This window comes from Bubalus kerabau, chromosome 9 (genome assembly GCF_029407905.1).
Source record: "Bubalus kerabau isolate K-KA32 ecotype Philippines breed swamp buffalo chromosome 9, PCC_UOA_SB_1v2, whole genome shotgun sequence".
NCBI classification, from domain to species: Eukaryota; Metazoa; Chordata; class Mammalia; order Artiodactyla; family Bovidae; genus Bubalus; species Bubalus kerabau.
Genome location: NC_073632.1, coordinates 61703158 through 61721194, shown reverse-complemented (window position 1 = coordinate 61721194; position 18037 = coordinate 61703158). Strand labels below are relative to the sequence as shown.

Below are 18037 nucleotides of genomic sequence, written 5' to 3'. Positions count from 1 at the left end.
AGGAACATGAATTTCCTGAAGAAGCCTAGTTTATTGATACCTAATTAGGAGTCAGATTTTCATTTAATTATAAGATTCTTGGAAGAAAATAAAATTAGCCTTCTGGCATGTCACTTTTTTAAAGGGATAGGATCATATAATTGCTCTCACCCTGGAGAAGGAAATGGCAACCCACTCCAGTATTCTTACCTGGAGAATCCCATGGACGGAGGAGCCTGGTGGGCCACAGTCTACGGGGTCGCAAAGAGCTGGACACGACTGAGTGAATAGTCTAGTACTTCACAAAGATTTTCTCAAGAACATTTTGAAAACAATCTCTTTGCTCTTTCAAACTTTGGAGGTCAAAAACAAGATCATGTAAAAATAATGTCATCAACTGACATAGCCATATTATTTAGAAGGAAGTGATTTTTACCACTAAAACTTTGTTCTTGTAAAAAATCAAATATTGTAACTGTAGTACACCAACAGATTGATGAGATTTTAGTTTTAGACATTGCACTTAAATACATATTTTATATAATATAATGTAAATTTTAGCTTTTAGACTTTGCATACATAAATAAATATGTATTTCTGCCTTATCAAAAAGACCCAGTTACTAACAGAAAGCTACTGCATCACATAAATCAGAAATACATCAAGAACTTGGTTGTGTTGAAAGCCAAGTTTGAAACTAATGATGGTAAAAATTGTAAACAGTAGGGAAACAATGAAGGTTTTATGTTGTTCTCTTTGGATGCACAGTAATAAAGTTATTGACTAGAAATTGTTTTAAAAAAAACTTGAGAAAGTTTGGAATCCCAAAATTTTAACTTTTTACCATTTCATATTTAGGATCTGGAGGAAAATGACAAATCCTGTGCTCCAGAAATGAATCCCACTTTTCTGACAAATAAACACTAGTTTTCTTTCTTGCAGAAGCTGATTTGCCAAATATAAAAACTCAAGTCACAAATAATTTTCATTTTCTTAACATTTAGTAATTTATTTCATTATATTTTGAAAGGAAAATTAATGTATTAAATATTTTATACACTAGGATATTCTTGTAATATGAATGTGTAAGTGAGTCTAATGGAAATTAAAACACATTTTAAACTTTTAAACTTTTCAAACTGCTTATCTCATTCAGTCTGTTGCTTCTTCAGTTGAATATTAATATCAGTTGCTTCCTTGAATTTCAGTTCAACTTAAATTGCACTGACTGACTTGACAGAAGTTCAATAAAAGAGCTCTATAGGATTCTAAAGTTTAATATGCACATTATGTTCATTAAAGAAGTGACATTTCTCCATTTACATGTTTTGTAATAGGTATTAACAAATATTTATAGCTCCAAACTATTGTTAGAGCAGCCTTTGTCTTCTACCTCTTAAAACGTACCACAAAAGGGTACTTACACAAGCTATGCTATTCACACTGTTTCACTGGCCTATTATTTACTATAAATAATGAAATGACTGTGAGGGTCTGGAGTGAGCTGTGACTAAAGGCAGTCCGTTTCTTGGTGGGTAATACTTCCACAGGATTCAAAATAGCCCAGATTTTCAGCAGCTTTCGTTAGGAGCAGATACAAATAAACAATGTCTGCATTTACTACATCAGTTTTAAAAACTAATATTGAGATTTCAGGAAGTATGGGAAGACTGACTTTGCAGGGGAGGCTCCAAAGGAGGATATGTTAATAAGTCATTAAAATATCTTTACAAAATGTCAAGAATGGTACATTCACTTCATAAACAATCTTACTGGTAATCTGGAAATTACCTGAGGGCTTTCAAGTGCCTGCTGAATTAATTTATCCTAACTTGTGAATATAAATTACAGTCTTTCCTAGTTTTTTTTTTTAATTTATGTATTTTTAACTGGAGGATAATTACAATATTGTACTGGTTTCTGCCATGTATCATCATGAATCAGCCGTACGTATACATGCATCCTCTCCATCTTGAATCTCTACCCCTCTAGGTTGTCACAGAGCACCAAGTAGAGCTCCATGCATCATACATCAAATTCCCACTGGCTATCTGTTCTGCGTATGGTAATGTATATCTTTCCGTGCTACTCTCTCAATCCATCCCACCCACTCCTTCCCCTGATGTGTCCACAAGTCTGTTCTATATGTCTGCATTTCTACACATAGGTGAATCACTACCATTTTTCTAGATTCCATATAGGTGTTAATAATTTGATAGCTATTGCATTGAATCTGTAGATTACTTTGGGTAGTGTAGTCATTTTGACAATATTAATTCATCCAATCCAAGAAGATGGTATGTTGGTATGGTATGTCTTTCCATCTGTTTGTGTTGTTTTTTACTTCTTTCATCAGTGTCATATTTTTCTGCATACAAGTCTTTTGTTTCTTTAGGTAGGTTTATCCCTAGGTATTTTATTCTTCTGTTTCAATTGTTAGTGGGATCGATTCCTTAATTTTTCTTTATGATTTTTCATTGTTAGTGTATAGTAGTACAAAGAATTTCTGTATATTGATTTTGTATCCTTTGACTTTACTAAATTCACTGATTGACTCTGGTAATTTTCTGATAGTATCTTTAGTATTTTCTATGTATAGTATCATGTCATCTGCAAACAATGAGAACTTTACTTCTTTTCTAATCTCAAATCCTTTTTTTTTTCTTCTTTGAATGACATGATTAGGACTTTCAAAACTATGTTGAATAATAGTGGCAAGAGTGGGCACCCTTGTCTTTTTCCTGATCTTAGAGGAAATGCTTTCAGTTTTTCACCATTGAGAATAATGTTTGGTCTCAGTTCGGTTTATCATATATGGCCTTTATTATATTGAGGTAGGTTCCTTATATGCTGATTTTCTGGAGAATTTTAACATAAATGAGTGCTGAATTTTGTCAAATGCTTTTTCTACATCTGTTGAGATTATCATATGATTTTTATCTTTTAATTTGATACTATTGGTGTATCATATTGATTGGCTTACATATATTGAGGAATTCTTTCATCCCTTGGGTAAACCCAACTTGAATATGGTGTTCAGTTCAGTTCAGTCACTCAGTCATTTCCAACTCTTTGCGACCCCATGAATTGCAGCACGCCAGGCCTCCCTGTCCATCACCAACTCCCAGAGTTCACTCAAACTCACATCCATCCAGTCGGTGATACCATCCAACCATCTCATCCTCTGTTGTCCCCTTCTCCTCCTGCCCCCAATCCCTCCCAGCATCAGAGTCTTTTCCAATGAATCAACTCTTTGCATGAGGTGGCCAAAGTACTGGAGTTTCAGCTTCAGCATCATTCCTTCCAAAGAACACCCAGGATTGATCTCCTTCAGAATGGACTGGTTGGATCTCCTTGCAGTCCAAGGGACTCTCAAGAGTCTTCTCCATCTTCTCCAACACCACAGTTCAAAAGCATCAATTCTTTGGCACTCAGCTTTCTTCACAGTCCAACTCTCATATCCATACATGACCACAGTATTTCTCTGTCTTTTCATTTTATCTAACTTACTGTGTTTGAGTTCTCCTTTCCCCAGGCTATAGAGTCATAGTTCCTCTTATTTTTGGTCTCTGCCCTTTGTGGGTGAGGTTAGTTCTGTGGTTTGTATAGGTTTCACATTGGGAGGGACTTGTGCCTGCATTCTGGAGAGAGGAGGTATTTTTCCCCCCTCTCACAGGTAGGGCTGTGTGAGGTGGTGTTTCTGGATGTCTTTGAGAAGACTGCTGATGATTGGGTATATGTTCTTGTCTTGCATGTTGTTTAGGTGACGCATCTTGTGCTGGGCCCTGCCAGCAGTTGAGTAGTGCTGGATCTTGGATACAGGTGGAGGCCTTCATGGAAATTCTCACTAATTAATACCCCCTCAGGTGAGGAGTTCTCTGAAAGTCTAGTGTCCTGAACTTAGCATTCCCACCCCACAGGCTCAGGCCCAATCCCTGGTTGGGGAACCAGGATCCCACAAGCTGTTCATTATGGCAGTATTGGCTATTTAAATGAACACACAAAAAACAAACAAAAACTTAGGGGGAAAGAATGATCCCCAGACAAATGATAAATGCAAAATCAGACAAATAGTAACAAAAAGGAACATGCATACACACACACATGTTATAGGCACACAAACAAAACTAATATACTCCAAAGCAAACAAAGTGTAAGAGAGTGACCTGGTGAATAAAGGAAATAAAAAATGATAGAAACTAATTAAAAACAACACTTAACTAAACACACAACAGAAAACAAGTACCAAAGCAGAGAGCTAACTGAGGAATAAACAAAAGAAAACAAAATAAACTAACAAGCATAGTGAAAAGCAGAAAGAAAAAATAGAAAAGCAAAATTAAAGTATATAAAAAAGATTTATATATATTAAAAAATAACTACACCAAGAAAAGAGCAATAAATAAAAGCAAAAACTGGAAAACAAAAACAAAAACAAACCCCCACAGAACAGTGAAGAGCCATTTGTAGAGGTAGAAGTATATAAAGCAAATAAAAAGTGTAGTTAAAAATTTGTTTTTAAAGTTCTCAAAAGCTTAAATAGATATAATAATAACAACAACCACAACAATAGAGAAAAAATCTAAAACCAACTACGGAATGAATAAAAATATAAGAAGAAGAATAATGTTTTTCTCAGGTCTTAGCTGTCAGTGTCCTTTCCCCTGCCGTGAGTTACAGCCCACCTCTGCCTCGCTAGGAGGCCCTATAATATTGGTGTGGGAGTGAGGGGCTGGTCTCTGGATCTACTGTGGGGACAGCTCAGACTCTAATCAGGCCTTAATCCTGCATATTCTTGCCTCTAATGTCTACAGCTGCTAGAACTGGAGTGCTTTATTTTGTGGGAACATTCGTTGTCCTTTTATATATTCCATAGACCCAGAGTCTACCTAGTTGACTGTGTGGATTTAATATGCATCTTGTATAACTGGTGGAAGGATTTTCAATCCCCTTCCTTAGCCACTCCTCCTATGAAGCTCAATTGTGGTTTTATCCCCACCTCTGCTTGTGGATCATCCACATGAGTTTGCTCCTGAGGCTGCGCTGCAGGACTTGGGTTTGCCCCAGTGAGGACCGAGTGTGGAGCTGGTGCAATTGCTTGAATCATGGGGACCCTGGGAGTTCCTGGTATTCAGGGAAGCCAGTGACCGTGGGTGCAGAAGATACTGCACTATTAAAATCTTTTCGTAGCCTCTGGAAGCTGGCCTTCAAAGGACCTCCCTGGCTGGTCCTTCTGTATTTCTTGGAGCATCAGGCACTCAAGAGCCATCTCTCTGGGATCTTTCTCGATTAATCGGCTCCCGGCACTCATATTTGGGGAGAGAAAGGCAACAGTGATAGCTCCACCGCCTGCGCATGACTCGACAGTAGCACCCTGCCTTCACGGCTGCCTACCTTTCCCTCAAAGGCATTCCCTGCCACAGTCGCCTCTCTCCCATCCCCTTGGGCCATCTCCCTGCAATCAGCAGGAGTCCTTGTCCTGGAATTGCTGTCTAATCCCTATGCCCCAGCTCCCAGCCACTATCCATTCCCATGGACTTGAGTCCTTTTCTGGGGTATGATCAATAGTTTTTAACAGTATTATGATTATGGCATAGAAACATTCCTGATGTAATTCGCTACTCTCCTTCTATAATTTTTAGCATTATTAGAGATAATAATTTCTTTTTTACTTACATGCTTGGTGTTTAATGTAACTCTTCCTAACATTTCCAGTTTATCAAATCTATCAAAATCCTTTAAATTTTAAGCTGATAAAGTTATAAATTTTAAATATAAAGATTACCATATGATCTATCAGCTTCTTTTCTCCCTCTTGCAAACTTTCCTGCTGGAGCATGCTACCTTTTCTTTTTTCTCACACTCAACTAATGTGATCGGTTGTAGAATTTCTTATTGACAATCACTTTCCCTTAGATTTTAGTTTCTATTGATATCTAATTTTACTACTGAGAATTCAGAAGCTGTTCCTTTTTTCTGTTTCATTTTATGTGATCTGGCCCCACACCATTTTAGAATCTTGATTATTTACTCTTTATTTCTGGAGTTCTGAAATTTCAAGAAGAAACACATTGGTATGTATTTCTTTATATAATATAATTGTCACGTATTCAATGAGCATTTGCAGTCCTGCACTTAGTTTCTTGTTTTCTCTGTTCTTTTATTTTCTTGTTGTTTTTAAAAATGATTTTAAATTGATTTCCTTCTTATCTTATTCTAGAATGCTATGAATTAGACATAATTCACTTTCACTTTTCACTTTCATGCATTGGAGAAGGAAATGGCAACCCACTCCAGTGCTTTTGCCTGGAGAATCCCAGGGATGGGGTAGCCTGGTGGGCTGCCGTCTGTGGGGTCTCACAGAGTTGGATGCGACTGAAGTGACTTAGCAGTGTCCCCGTGTTTAGAACAACTGTGGTTTATTTATTTTTTTCTTGAAAATATATGTGTGGTTTGTTTTCCATGCTGGTAGTCACCTTGTTTTTAAAGGTGGGAAAGGAAGACCAGGGAATATCAGATTCCATATACATCCTCTTAAGCCACCCTCCATTTTCAGCAACTTCTAATTTCCATGATACCTGGTATTTTCAGATGCTGAGCTTTTCAGGATGCCATGGCTATAGTGACCAGCTTCTTGTTCTCCCTCTATTGGGGTATTTAGTGGAAGCTTCCTCCATGAAGTTTAGTTCAGTTACTATTCTTGCATTTGCCTTATATTTCCTCCTGAAATTAGTCCCCCTGAATATCAGCTGCTGCTATTTCTCTGTTTCTCCTTCTCTTTTGAGTGTTTAAAAGCTTTTCATTCCTCTGCAGTCATTTTTTCCTGGTTATTAATGTGGTTTAATCTCTTTCCTTGTATTTATGTCCATTCATGTTCCCTGTTCTCTGAAATTCTTATTTGGTCATTTACATATTTTTTATTGATTGTCTTATATTTATTGATTTGTAGAAATTTTATATTTTAAACATTATAACTTTGATATAATTTTGTAAATATTTTATTTCAATTTGGGTCTTATTCTTCTACTCATTTTATAGTATCTTCTGATAATAAAAATACATTTTTAAATTGAGTCAAATTTATGAATATTTTTGAGTTTGGACTTTTTGAATCTTCTTTAAGATAATGTTTCCAAACATTGAATCACAAGAATATTCTCCTATATTGTCCTCTAAAACTTTTAAAGTTTTGCTTTTACATTTAAATATTTAACATTTCTTAAAACAAGTTTTATGGATGCCACCTGTAGGGATTTAATTTCATTTGTCATTTTGAACAAATATCTAAGTCTCAGCACAATTCTTAAAGTAGTCTATTACTTTTCCAGTAAATAGTAGTGTAACAGATCAAGTCTCCATACATGTTTAGGTCTACTTTTATTTTTCAATGTTTTTGTGTGTGGGTATCTTTTTAGAGTATTTTCTTCTACTGTCTGTTTCCTATCCCAAATACCATGATATCATAAATAGCTAAAGCTGTATAATAATACATCTTGATGTTTTATATAGGAAGTTTCTTCACCTGATGTTTATTTTAGAGTCTTGGCTATTATTCCTTTATTCTTCTGTATAAATTTTAAGTATTTTTCAGTATTCTTTAAAAAAAACCTTAAAGTTTTAAAATTTCATTGTCTATATGCTAGTTTTGGGAAAATTGCAAACTTTAACATACTCAGCCTTTCCATCAGAAACATGGTATACCTCTCCACTTGTTTTTATTTTTTTATGTCTTTTAATAAAGCTTTATAATTTTCCCCAAAGGGTTTTTATATATTTTATTTACCTACTTGTTTCCTTGTTTATAGGTATTTTATGTGTTTTTTGGCATTAGAGGGTGTTCTCCCCAGCCCCAGGTTGCCAAGATGTACTAGAAGTAAGCATTTTTTTGAAAATTTCGTAACTGAAATATTGCAATAGCCTCCTAACTGGTTCTCTGCTTCCACTTTTGACTATGTATAGTGAATTCTCCTCACTTAACACCTTATGAAACTTTTCTGTTTTTTGGTGTGCTTGTTACCTGTCTTTTCTCACCAGAACTCAATGTCTGAAAGTAGAAACTTGGTCTTTCCTTGTCAACAGTGTATCACCAGTGTCTAAAATACAGTGGTCATTTTAAAAAATTGCTGAGTAGGTGAGTCACATGTATTGTTAGTATTTTAGAGTGTATAAGTCCACACAACATTTTGACTTCTCAAAAATAAATAGATTGTCTTGGTTATTAATTAACCAGCATGGGCTGAAATTGTGGAATTGCAAACCAAAGAATAGTATTTGTGGGTAGCAGGTAATATAAAAGGGAATGGTGACCATTTGACTATTCTTTTCTGTTCTCTGGATACATTCATTTGCAATTTATCTTTGAACACAGGGTATAGACTAATATGGTTGATCACAGGTCACCTAGTTCCACCTGTCATCCAATGTTCCAAACCCTCTATTGTATCTTTGTCGAGCAGCCACAAGACTTCCACTTGAACACCTTCAGTAACAGGTAGCACACTCTCTCCCCAGGTTGCCATTCCATTTTCAAGTAGCTCTTATATTAGAGTTCTTCATACCTAACTAAATTTTGCTTCTCTTGGGTCACCATCATGGTTCCAAGCTCTGACTACTAGATCCTCAAAAAAAAAAAAAAAAAAAAAATTGTCTCTTTTAGTTTGATAGCACTTCAAATATTTTAAATAGCCTATGGGCTTCCCTGGTGGCTCAATGGTAAAGAATCTGCCTGCTAATGCAGGAGATATGGAATCAATCCCTGGGTCAGGAAAATCCCTTGGAGAAGGAAATGGCAACCTTTCCAGCATTCTTGCCTGGGAAATCCCATGGACAGAGGAGCCTGGTGGGCTACAGTCCATGGAGTCACAAAAGAATAAGATAGAACTTAGCGACTAAACAACAGCAACTAGTTATACTAATTTTTCTCTTATAATCCTTAACATCTTTACTTTCATATGTGCATCTTTTCAGCAACTACTTGAGTGTCCACCACATGCTAAGCAGAGCAGAGATGAGCAATAATAATTTATAACCCTGTGTACGAGACAGCAAAAGAGACACTGATGTATAGAACAGTCGTATGGACTCTGTGGGAGAGGGAGAGGGTGGGAAGATTTGGGAGAATGGCATTGAAACATGTAAAATATCATGTATGAAACGAGTTGCCAGTCCAGGTTCGATGCATGATACTGGATGCTTAGGGCTGGTGCACTGGGATGACCCAGAGGGATGGTATGGGGAGGGAGGAGGGAGGAGGGTTCAGGAAGGGGAACACATGTATACCTGTGGCGGATTCATTTTGATATTTGGCAAAACTAATACAATTATGTAAAGTTTAAGAATAAAATAAAATTTAAAAAAAAGTATACTATGTTTACAACAAATTTAAAATACAAACTAGGCAATAGAGAGAAGATTGGTTATAACATAAAGCAGTATACATGACCTAAACATTTAAACAAAGGCTTAAGATCAATGAAAAAAATAAAGACTGAAGAACAAATAAAAATTCAAAAGACTGTCATTGATATCTACATAAAAATAAGATACAATAACATTTTTTAAAAGTCATTCACTGTAGAAATAGTTCAGATTTTCCATTACTGTGAACTAGGCAAATTTTTATATACTTAGCTATATTAGTGGCTAAAATTTTGAAACCCAATGATATAAGAAAAGAAAAATCAGCTTCCAGCCTCCCACCCTCAATGGTTGCCTTTTACAGAAAAAAGTCTATTATCTAATTTCCCTTTGTATTCTAAATATCTAAAGACAAGGTCAAAAATATGCAAAGTTTTAAAAGATAATGATTGTAGAACAAGAACTATAGTCAAATTTTAGTTCACATAATATGAGATTTGGCAAACCATAGCTTGTGTACCAAACTTGATCCACCACTTGTGTCAATAAAATTTTGCTGTAACATAAAAAAAAAAAAAAGAAAAAGAAAATGTTGCTTCTCACATGTCATTATATGACAACCCCCAAAACTAAAATTAACTTTTCAGGAAATACATCTCAATTTAATAGATATTTAATAGATACTTAGAGCTTCTACTTAATTCTAATTACAAAGATGAAATAGTTTTCATAAAAAAGTGTAGAGGAAACTTAAAATTTTTTTACAAAGAGACAAAAGTGTTTAATCACACCAGTAATCAGAATATATAGATTACATTTTTCCATTTCCTGTCAAAATTCAATATAATTTTGAGTTGCTTCTCCAAAAAGTTCTGTCAAAAAAATCTTAGGTTTCCAAGAAAGACCATCTGGTATTTCATAAGTGTTATGTATTCTTTTTAAAGGTATAGACTTAACCTTCTGATTAAGAAGTTAAGTTCTTTGAATAAAAAACTAAACTCAAGGGCTTCCCTGGTGGTCCAGTGGTTGCGACTCTGCACTTTTAATGCAAGGATCATGGATTGATCCCTGATTGGGGAACTAAGATCCCATATGCTACACAGTGCAGCCAAAATATTTTTTAATTAATAGAAGGAACTAAAACCAAAAATTATGCCACATTTCAGTCGATTTTGACCACAATCATCCTTGTCAACTGAAAATACTTATCTAAATTTCCATAGTTCATCATTAAACTTATCAAAACTTGACCCTAGCTGATTTTAAAATTGAATATTGATCAGAGTGCAAAGTTAATTTGATCACATATCCATTTGGGACTGCCTGCTCTTATGCTCAGCTGTTAGCCAATTAGACTTAACATATGCAAGTACATGTCCCATTGTAATTGGAAAGAACTGGCTAGCAGTATGAGAATCCTAAAACTTATATTCAGTTCAGTTCAGTTCAGTTGCTCAATCACGTCCGACTCTTTGTGACCCCATGGACTGCAGCATGCCAGGCCTGCCTGTCCATCACCAACTCCCGGAGTTTACCCAAACTCATACTCATATATCCAGTGGGAAATTATATTTTATCCTGTATACCACAGACTACTTTGAATCCCCAGATGCTGAGCCTTGTATTACTCATACTCATCAGCGTACTGTTGTCCCCTGTCTCTCCAGTGGGATTTCTCCCCTGATCATTGATGTCCATTTGTTTCCTCCCACACCCCATAGACATTCTGCTCAATGTTTGATATATGTATGTACATATATGTATGTGTATATATATGTGTGTATATATATATATGTAGGGATATATATATAAAATCCCTAGTTATATATGTATCCTTGTGAAATTTACAGTTTTGGGTGTGTGCATAGTTTTTAATTTACATAGAGACTATTATGATGTATAGTGTGATATCTTGTTCAGTTTCTTGTTTACTAAACAAGATCTATCCCCATAGCTAAATGTATGTAAAGATTTCCCTGGTTCAGTTCTTTGGAAGGACTCGCCAGACTCCACAGAGCTTGTACCTAAATATAAAATATTCCAGCACAACCAAAGAGTGCAAGAGAGAATTAGAGGTCCAAGAGATATCCCATTTGCAAAGAGCAGGAAACTCAAGAGACACAGATTGGATTCCTGAGTCGAGAAGACCCCCCAGAGTAGAAAATGGCAACCTGCTCCAATAGTCTTGCCTGGGAAATCATACAGACAGAGTTGCCTGGCAGGCTACAGTCCATGGGGTCACAAAGTCAGACACAACTGAGTGAGTGACTGAGCATACATATTATTAAGAAAATACGAAGAAAAATTTCCCAGGGAAGCCATATTATATCTCTTTGGCAGCATCAACCAGCCGGACTTATCAGACCCCAGTTGACTAGTTGCAACTACTTTCTTTAAAAGTATTTACTTATTTATTTGGCTGTATTGAATCTTCATTGCAGCAGACAGGATCTTCATTGCATCACACACAGTGGAATCTTTCATTGCAGCACACAGATTCTCTAGTTGTGGCACATGGGCTTAGTTGCTCAGTGGCATGTGGGATTTTCATTCCCCAACCAAGAACTGAACCCATGTACCCTGCATTGCAATGTGAATTCTTAACCAGTGGACCACCAGGAATGCAATGATTCTTAAGAAAGTGGACCTGTGAGCCCCCAACAGATCATAAATTCTACTGTCTCTTTTCTTGACCAAGTATAAAAACCAAACCACCAGGTGGCCCTGAAATAAAGATAGAATTCCTCAATACAACTATTAACAACTCTACCTCCACAATATATATTTCATTTATTTTTTCCAGTTGCTTGGTATTAATAGTATTTCATGGTTTTCATTTTTAAGTATTTTTTAATCATTCTCTTGGAGATCCAGGTTGCCTCCGGTTTCCAGCTACCAAAGCAACGTGGTGATGTACGTTTCATACATATTCCGTTGTAGACCTGTGTGGATTTCCCTGGGAATCTCAAGTGTAGAATTGCTGGGTCATTAGTAGAGCAATCATTTAACTTATCATCCACACCTAATGTTGAGGCTGGAAGAGGGCATTATTGATAATACTATTGGAACAACAGCATGAATGAGAACCTGGCAAACAAGAATATATGGTCTTCTGAATCATAGGTGTATGCATGCACATAATACACCAACCTGTTTTCCAGATAGCAACAAGATATCTGTCTTCATCTTCCTTGTCAACACAGTATTTTCAAATTTCTAATCTTGCTGTTTGAGACCTTCAGTGTTCTTTTCATCCGTATTTATCTGCACTATAGTCTTCTCTTTTAATTTCAAATTCACAGATTTTTCTCACTTTTAATACACATTGGATATCAGGTTTAGAGTTGGATATTATTTTCCCTCAATTAGTCACTTACCCATCAACTTTGTCTTTGAACAGAAGTCCTTAATTTAAATGTAGTGAATCAATTAGTTTTTTAGCTTTTAGTTGTACTGTATGTAATTTGTTTAAGAAGTATACCTCCATCTATAGATGTTCTTTTATATTTTCTTCCATTGGCTATATGGTTTCGCCTTTCATAACTAGAATGTTAATTTATAATTAACATAAACTAATGGCCTAATTTTAGTTTTTCAGTATATGAAAAGCTCAATTTTAATACAGAAGTTTTGACTTTGTTTCTAACCCTTATTCTCAATGAAGCAATCTTTATCTACCAAATACCCTTATATTTTCTCAGTTAGTTAATAGTTTTCTCCACTTGGTCTCTGTTTTTAGCCCCTACACTAAAAGAAACTATCCACACTCAGGTATTTAAAGGACAATGTTGGCAGCAGGACCCTGCTGTCACAGAGTATAGGTTTCCTGCAGTTCAGGAGTTGCAGCCTGCCAATTTTTGGTTAGCACCTGTGCCTCCAGTATAACTTGCAGAGGGACACATGCCATCTTAACACATGGGTATCAGAAAGGAGCCAAACAATTATTCATTTGGGTGAAGACCAATTCTCAGCTTTTTTTCTTCCTGTCATACCCATTTTTTTTAAAACCTAGCTCTTATTTTTAAATGGGAAAAAGTGTTATACACACAGATCCAGAAACTGAAGTTGAAGATTTGCCTTCTTTCAGATTATTTGGATAGTTTTTGTCATCCATTTTATCTTGGCTTATAAAACAAAATTCTCCGTTGTTGCTTTAGTATTTTTAGAATACACTTTTAGCTTCTCATTGTCTAAATTCAAGTAATGTTATAATACTTTACTTATAGTGGGAGACATTGTAATAGTTGACTTCTGTTCCCCCAACCCCAAACTTTGTGCTGTTGTTGTTAAGCATTTCACTTCTCCATATCCTATAAACCTTACCATCTGTTGTTTTTATTTTTGCTTTAAATAGTAAATTTTCTTTTATAGAGACTAAAAATAATAGAAAATTATTCTTGATATACCAGTATGTACCTATGTATAAATTCAAATTTTCATCTGAGATCACATTCTTCCTGCTGTAGGACTTCCTTTAACATAACTTGTGTAAAAACATGCTTATTCTGAAGATTTTAGCTTGTATATGTCTGAGAGAGTTTTTATTTTGTCTTTATATTTTATTTGAAAGACATTTTTCTTGGGTATATAATTCTGATTTTAAAATGTTAATGATGTTTTACCACTGTTTTTTGGCTTCCATCGCTTCTGATAATAAATCTGTGCTGTGCTTAGTCACTCAGTCATGTCCAACTCTTTGAGACCCCATGAACTGTAGCTGGCCAGGCTCCTCTGTCCATGGGGATTCTCCAGGCAAGATTACTAGAGTGGGTCACCATGCTCTTCTCCAGGGGATCTTCCCAACCCAGGGATCGAACTCAGGTCTCCCACAATTGCAAGTGGGTTATTTACCATCTGAGCTACCAGGGAAGTGATAAAAAATCTGTATTCTAGTCTAATCTTTACTATCAGTAAATGATATTCTTTTTTCTTTGACTACTTTTAAGATATTCTTACTTTGTTTTTAAGCAATTTCATTCTGATATCCTTTGATATAGTTTGTTTCAATTTTCTTGTGCTTATAGCACAAGACTTCTTGCTTCTGTATATTTACAGCTTTCATCAAGTTTAAAAGTTCACAAGCATATTTTTCCAAATATTTTTTCTATCTACCTCTCCTTTTAGGATTCCTATTACTTGTATGTTAGGTGGCTTGAAATTTTCTGAGAGCTATCTGATATCCTACTTTTTTCTTTTCTCTTTGTGCTCCATATTGGATAGTTTCTATTGCTTTATCTTCAGTTTCACTAATTTGTTTTCTGCAGTATCTAATCTGTAGCTAACTCCATTTAGTGCATTTTTATCTCCAAAATTGTAATTTTATATCTAAAATTTAAATATGAGTCTTTAAAAAATATCTTCCATATTTCTATCATGATCCATTCTTCCTCTCCTTTCCTAAACATATGGAACATCTTATTTTCTTGCTTCCTTGAATGCTTGGTTATTTTCTGCTGGTTGCCATGTATTAGAATTTTTACTTTGTTTTTGTATATCTACGAATGTTATTGACTTAATATAATGCAATATTACAGTTAACTATGTAGTCTGTCATAAATATTTAACCTCAGTTTAACCATGAGAAATCCAAATACAGAATTTGAGATATTTTGTTAAATAGGTTACAATATTATCTTTAAAAAATTCAATTTTGTGAAAATCAATATATAAAGAACCCCAAAAGTCAGTGCTGCTCTTTTATAGAAAGGAAACTAAGTCATTACAGCTAATAGCAATGCATGAATATTGATTGTGTCTGAAAGTAATCAGTTTCAAAAACATTTAGTACACAATTGAAAAATATTATACTTGAGACCCATATTATATGATATGCCATTCTTTTGTCTTCTTGAGGTATGATAATGGCATTGTGGTCATGCAGGAGAATGCTGTCTTTCTTAAGATATTTATTCTGAAATATTTAGCTAATAAGTGATATAATATAAATAAAATATATCTGAAATATATTTTCATATAGTTAAGCAGAGAGAAAGAGAATGAGAGTAAGAAAGAATGAAACAGAACAAGTGAAAGAGAGAAAACAAATATGACAAAATCTTAACTATCAATAAAACTAGATAAAGAGTGTGGAGATGTTCTTTTTAATAATACCTCTGTCTATCAATTTGAGAATTTTCAAATAAAAAGTTGACAAGTAGGGACAAAACCAGGACCAAATGGTTTTAGAACAAAATTTCATTGAATCTGTAATAATTTTGGGGTGAGAAATTATTTTGAGAAATAAGAATATCCATACTAATTTCATAATGTGAGTGTAACCTTGAAACTAAATCAGATCATAATAGTTTGAAAAGTGCAAATTTTAGTATATTTCTATAAACATGAAAACAGAAATAAAATGTGATAAAATAACAAATTATAACTAGCAGAGTAATAACAATATGTTATGTTCAAGTAGGATTTATCCTAAAAATACAATGATATATTAATGGATTAAAGAAAAATCATGCAATCATCAAATAGATCCCCAAATAGTCCACAACATAGGACTAAACAGCTGATGAAATGAATAAACTGTATCAGCATGCATCTTCATAAAAATGTCTTTGAAAACATGATGCTGAATGTACCAGTAGGTTGCATTTGATGTCACAAGTATAAAATTTAAAAAATGAACAAAAATAGTATATAATGTTTGTGGCTACATATATTCAAAGTAGTGCCTCCTAGTTTGCTCAGTGGGTAAAGAATTGACCTGCAATACAGGAGATGCAGGAGTCACAGGTTAGAACCCTGGATTGAGGGGATCTCCTGGAGGAGAGTATGGCAACCCACTCCAGTGTTCTTGCCTGGAGAATCCCATGGACAAAGGAGCCTAGTGGGCTACAGTCCATAGGGTTGCAAAGAGTCAGAGTAAAGACTGAAGCGATTGAACATGCACACACAAACATATTCAAAGTAAAATAACAAAAACTTGAATGTTTAGAGTAAATCTTTTTATGATATTCCAATGGCTTGTACTCCTAAGATGAATACTGAAATCTTCACTACAGACTCTAAGACTTTACATGGTCTGATATCAGCCAACATTTCTAGAATTGTCAGATATTACACTTCTCCCAGCTCTGTGTGTTCCAACCTTGCCTGATTTCATTCACACACTTGAATGTATCATACTACAGCTCACTGAAGGGGCTTTGCTTGTATCATTTCCTCTGTATGAAACTGTCTAGCCTTATTGCTTCTGCATAATTTCTATTTCAACTCTCATTTCATTTCTCACTTACTCAGGAGACACAAGGTCATATTCCCCATTTTATTCTTATAATGTTCCATGCTATTCATTCCCTCTGGGGTTCTATATCAGTTATTATTTCTCATTTATTGATGAGGTTGGATGATTAGTATCTGTCTTCCCATTAGGTTTGTACTCTACTGCCACCCTCACTAAAATCAGAGACCACATCTGCTTGCTAACCAGTATATCCGCAGCACCTAGTGCAGTTCTTACACATTAAAGGTGCTTACCAAATATTTAAGTTAGTGAATGAAATGGCAAAGTTCCTTTCTTTCATAGGATTCATTTATTTTAATTGTAATCCCTTTGATATGATTTTCTTTCTGTGGATTATTCCATGTTCTCATTTATCTTTCCCAGAATATGATCTGGGTATCTCTCCCTGGATGAGAGGGAATAGATACTATGATTAATCTATTAATCTAGAACCATTAATCTATACCATCTAGAACCATGGAGATTGAATGGAGCATTTCCTAGACAAATGGAAAGGATGTGATAATCTTGCCTTTATCTATATAGATATATAGATATTTATGTGAAATTGCATAATGGAGTTAATAAATTAAGCTGTATTAGGAATTAGGATATATAACAGAAAAGATATTCTGCAACAAAAATTAGAATTGAAGTATGCTTTTCTTCATGTCTACATTATTTATGAATGTATAATCATCACTTTAAAGAAAGAATAAAAATGTCTTCAAAAAGTTATGAATAAGATGATCCAAAAGTATGATTTTAGCAGCTATTTAATGGAGGGTGAATAAAAAGAAAATGGCAGCTCTTTTCAGCATTTGCATCTTTCCAATTTAACAACTATTTATTGAGCATATGCGGAGAAGGCGATGGCACCCCACTCCAGTTCTCTAGTCTGGAAAATCCCATGGACGGAGGAGCCTGGTGGGCTGCAGTCCATGGGGTCACTAAGAGTCGGACACGACTGAGCAACTTCACTTTCACTTTTCAGTTTCATGCATTAAAGAAGGAAATGGCAACCCACTCCAGTGTTCTTGCCTAGAGAATCCCAGGGACGGCGGAGCCTGGTGGGTTGCCGTCTATGGGGTCGCACAGAGTCGGACACGACTGAAGCGACTTAGCAGCAGCAGCAGCATTGAGCATATGTATGTGTAAACCATGGAAATTGTGTGAAGTGTGTGATAAATAAGTAAGGAACTCTGTCATCAGAGAGCTTTCCATGTGGAGGAAGGAGGTTTGCTGACATAGCTACAGTGCAAGGCAGAGACTAAGAACTTTTTAAAGGCAGGGACTTTGCACATCTTAATCTGTATAATAGTCCTTCAGAGGAAGATACACATTACTATTCCAGTATTTGCAAGTGAATAAATTAAGGAAAAGAGGAGTTGAGAAATTTCCCTGTGGTTGCACAAGGATAGAGCCAGAATGAAAATCCATATTTGTATGACTCCTAAGCCCTGGTTT

General features: G+C 35.2%; 1 long non-coding RNA gene across 1 annotated transcript in view; it reads left to right on the top strand.

Annotated features, from left to right (window-relative positions):
* The first annotated feature begins 1971 nt into the window (after positions 1-1971).
* LOC129660029 (uncharacterized) overlaps positions 1972-18037 on the top strand; it is a 50570-nt gene continuing 34504 nt past the window's right edge. Inside the window, exon 1 of the long non-coding RNA XR_008718315.1 lies at positions 1972-2044. This is a non-coding gene — a long non-coding RNA (uncharacterized LOC129660029). The remainder of the gene's footprint in view (positions 2045-18037) is intronic.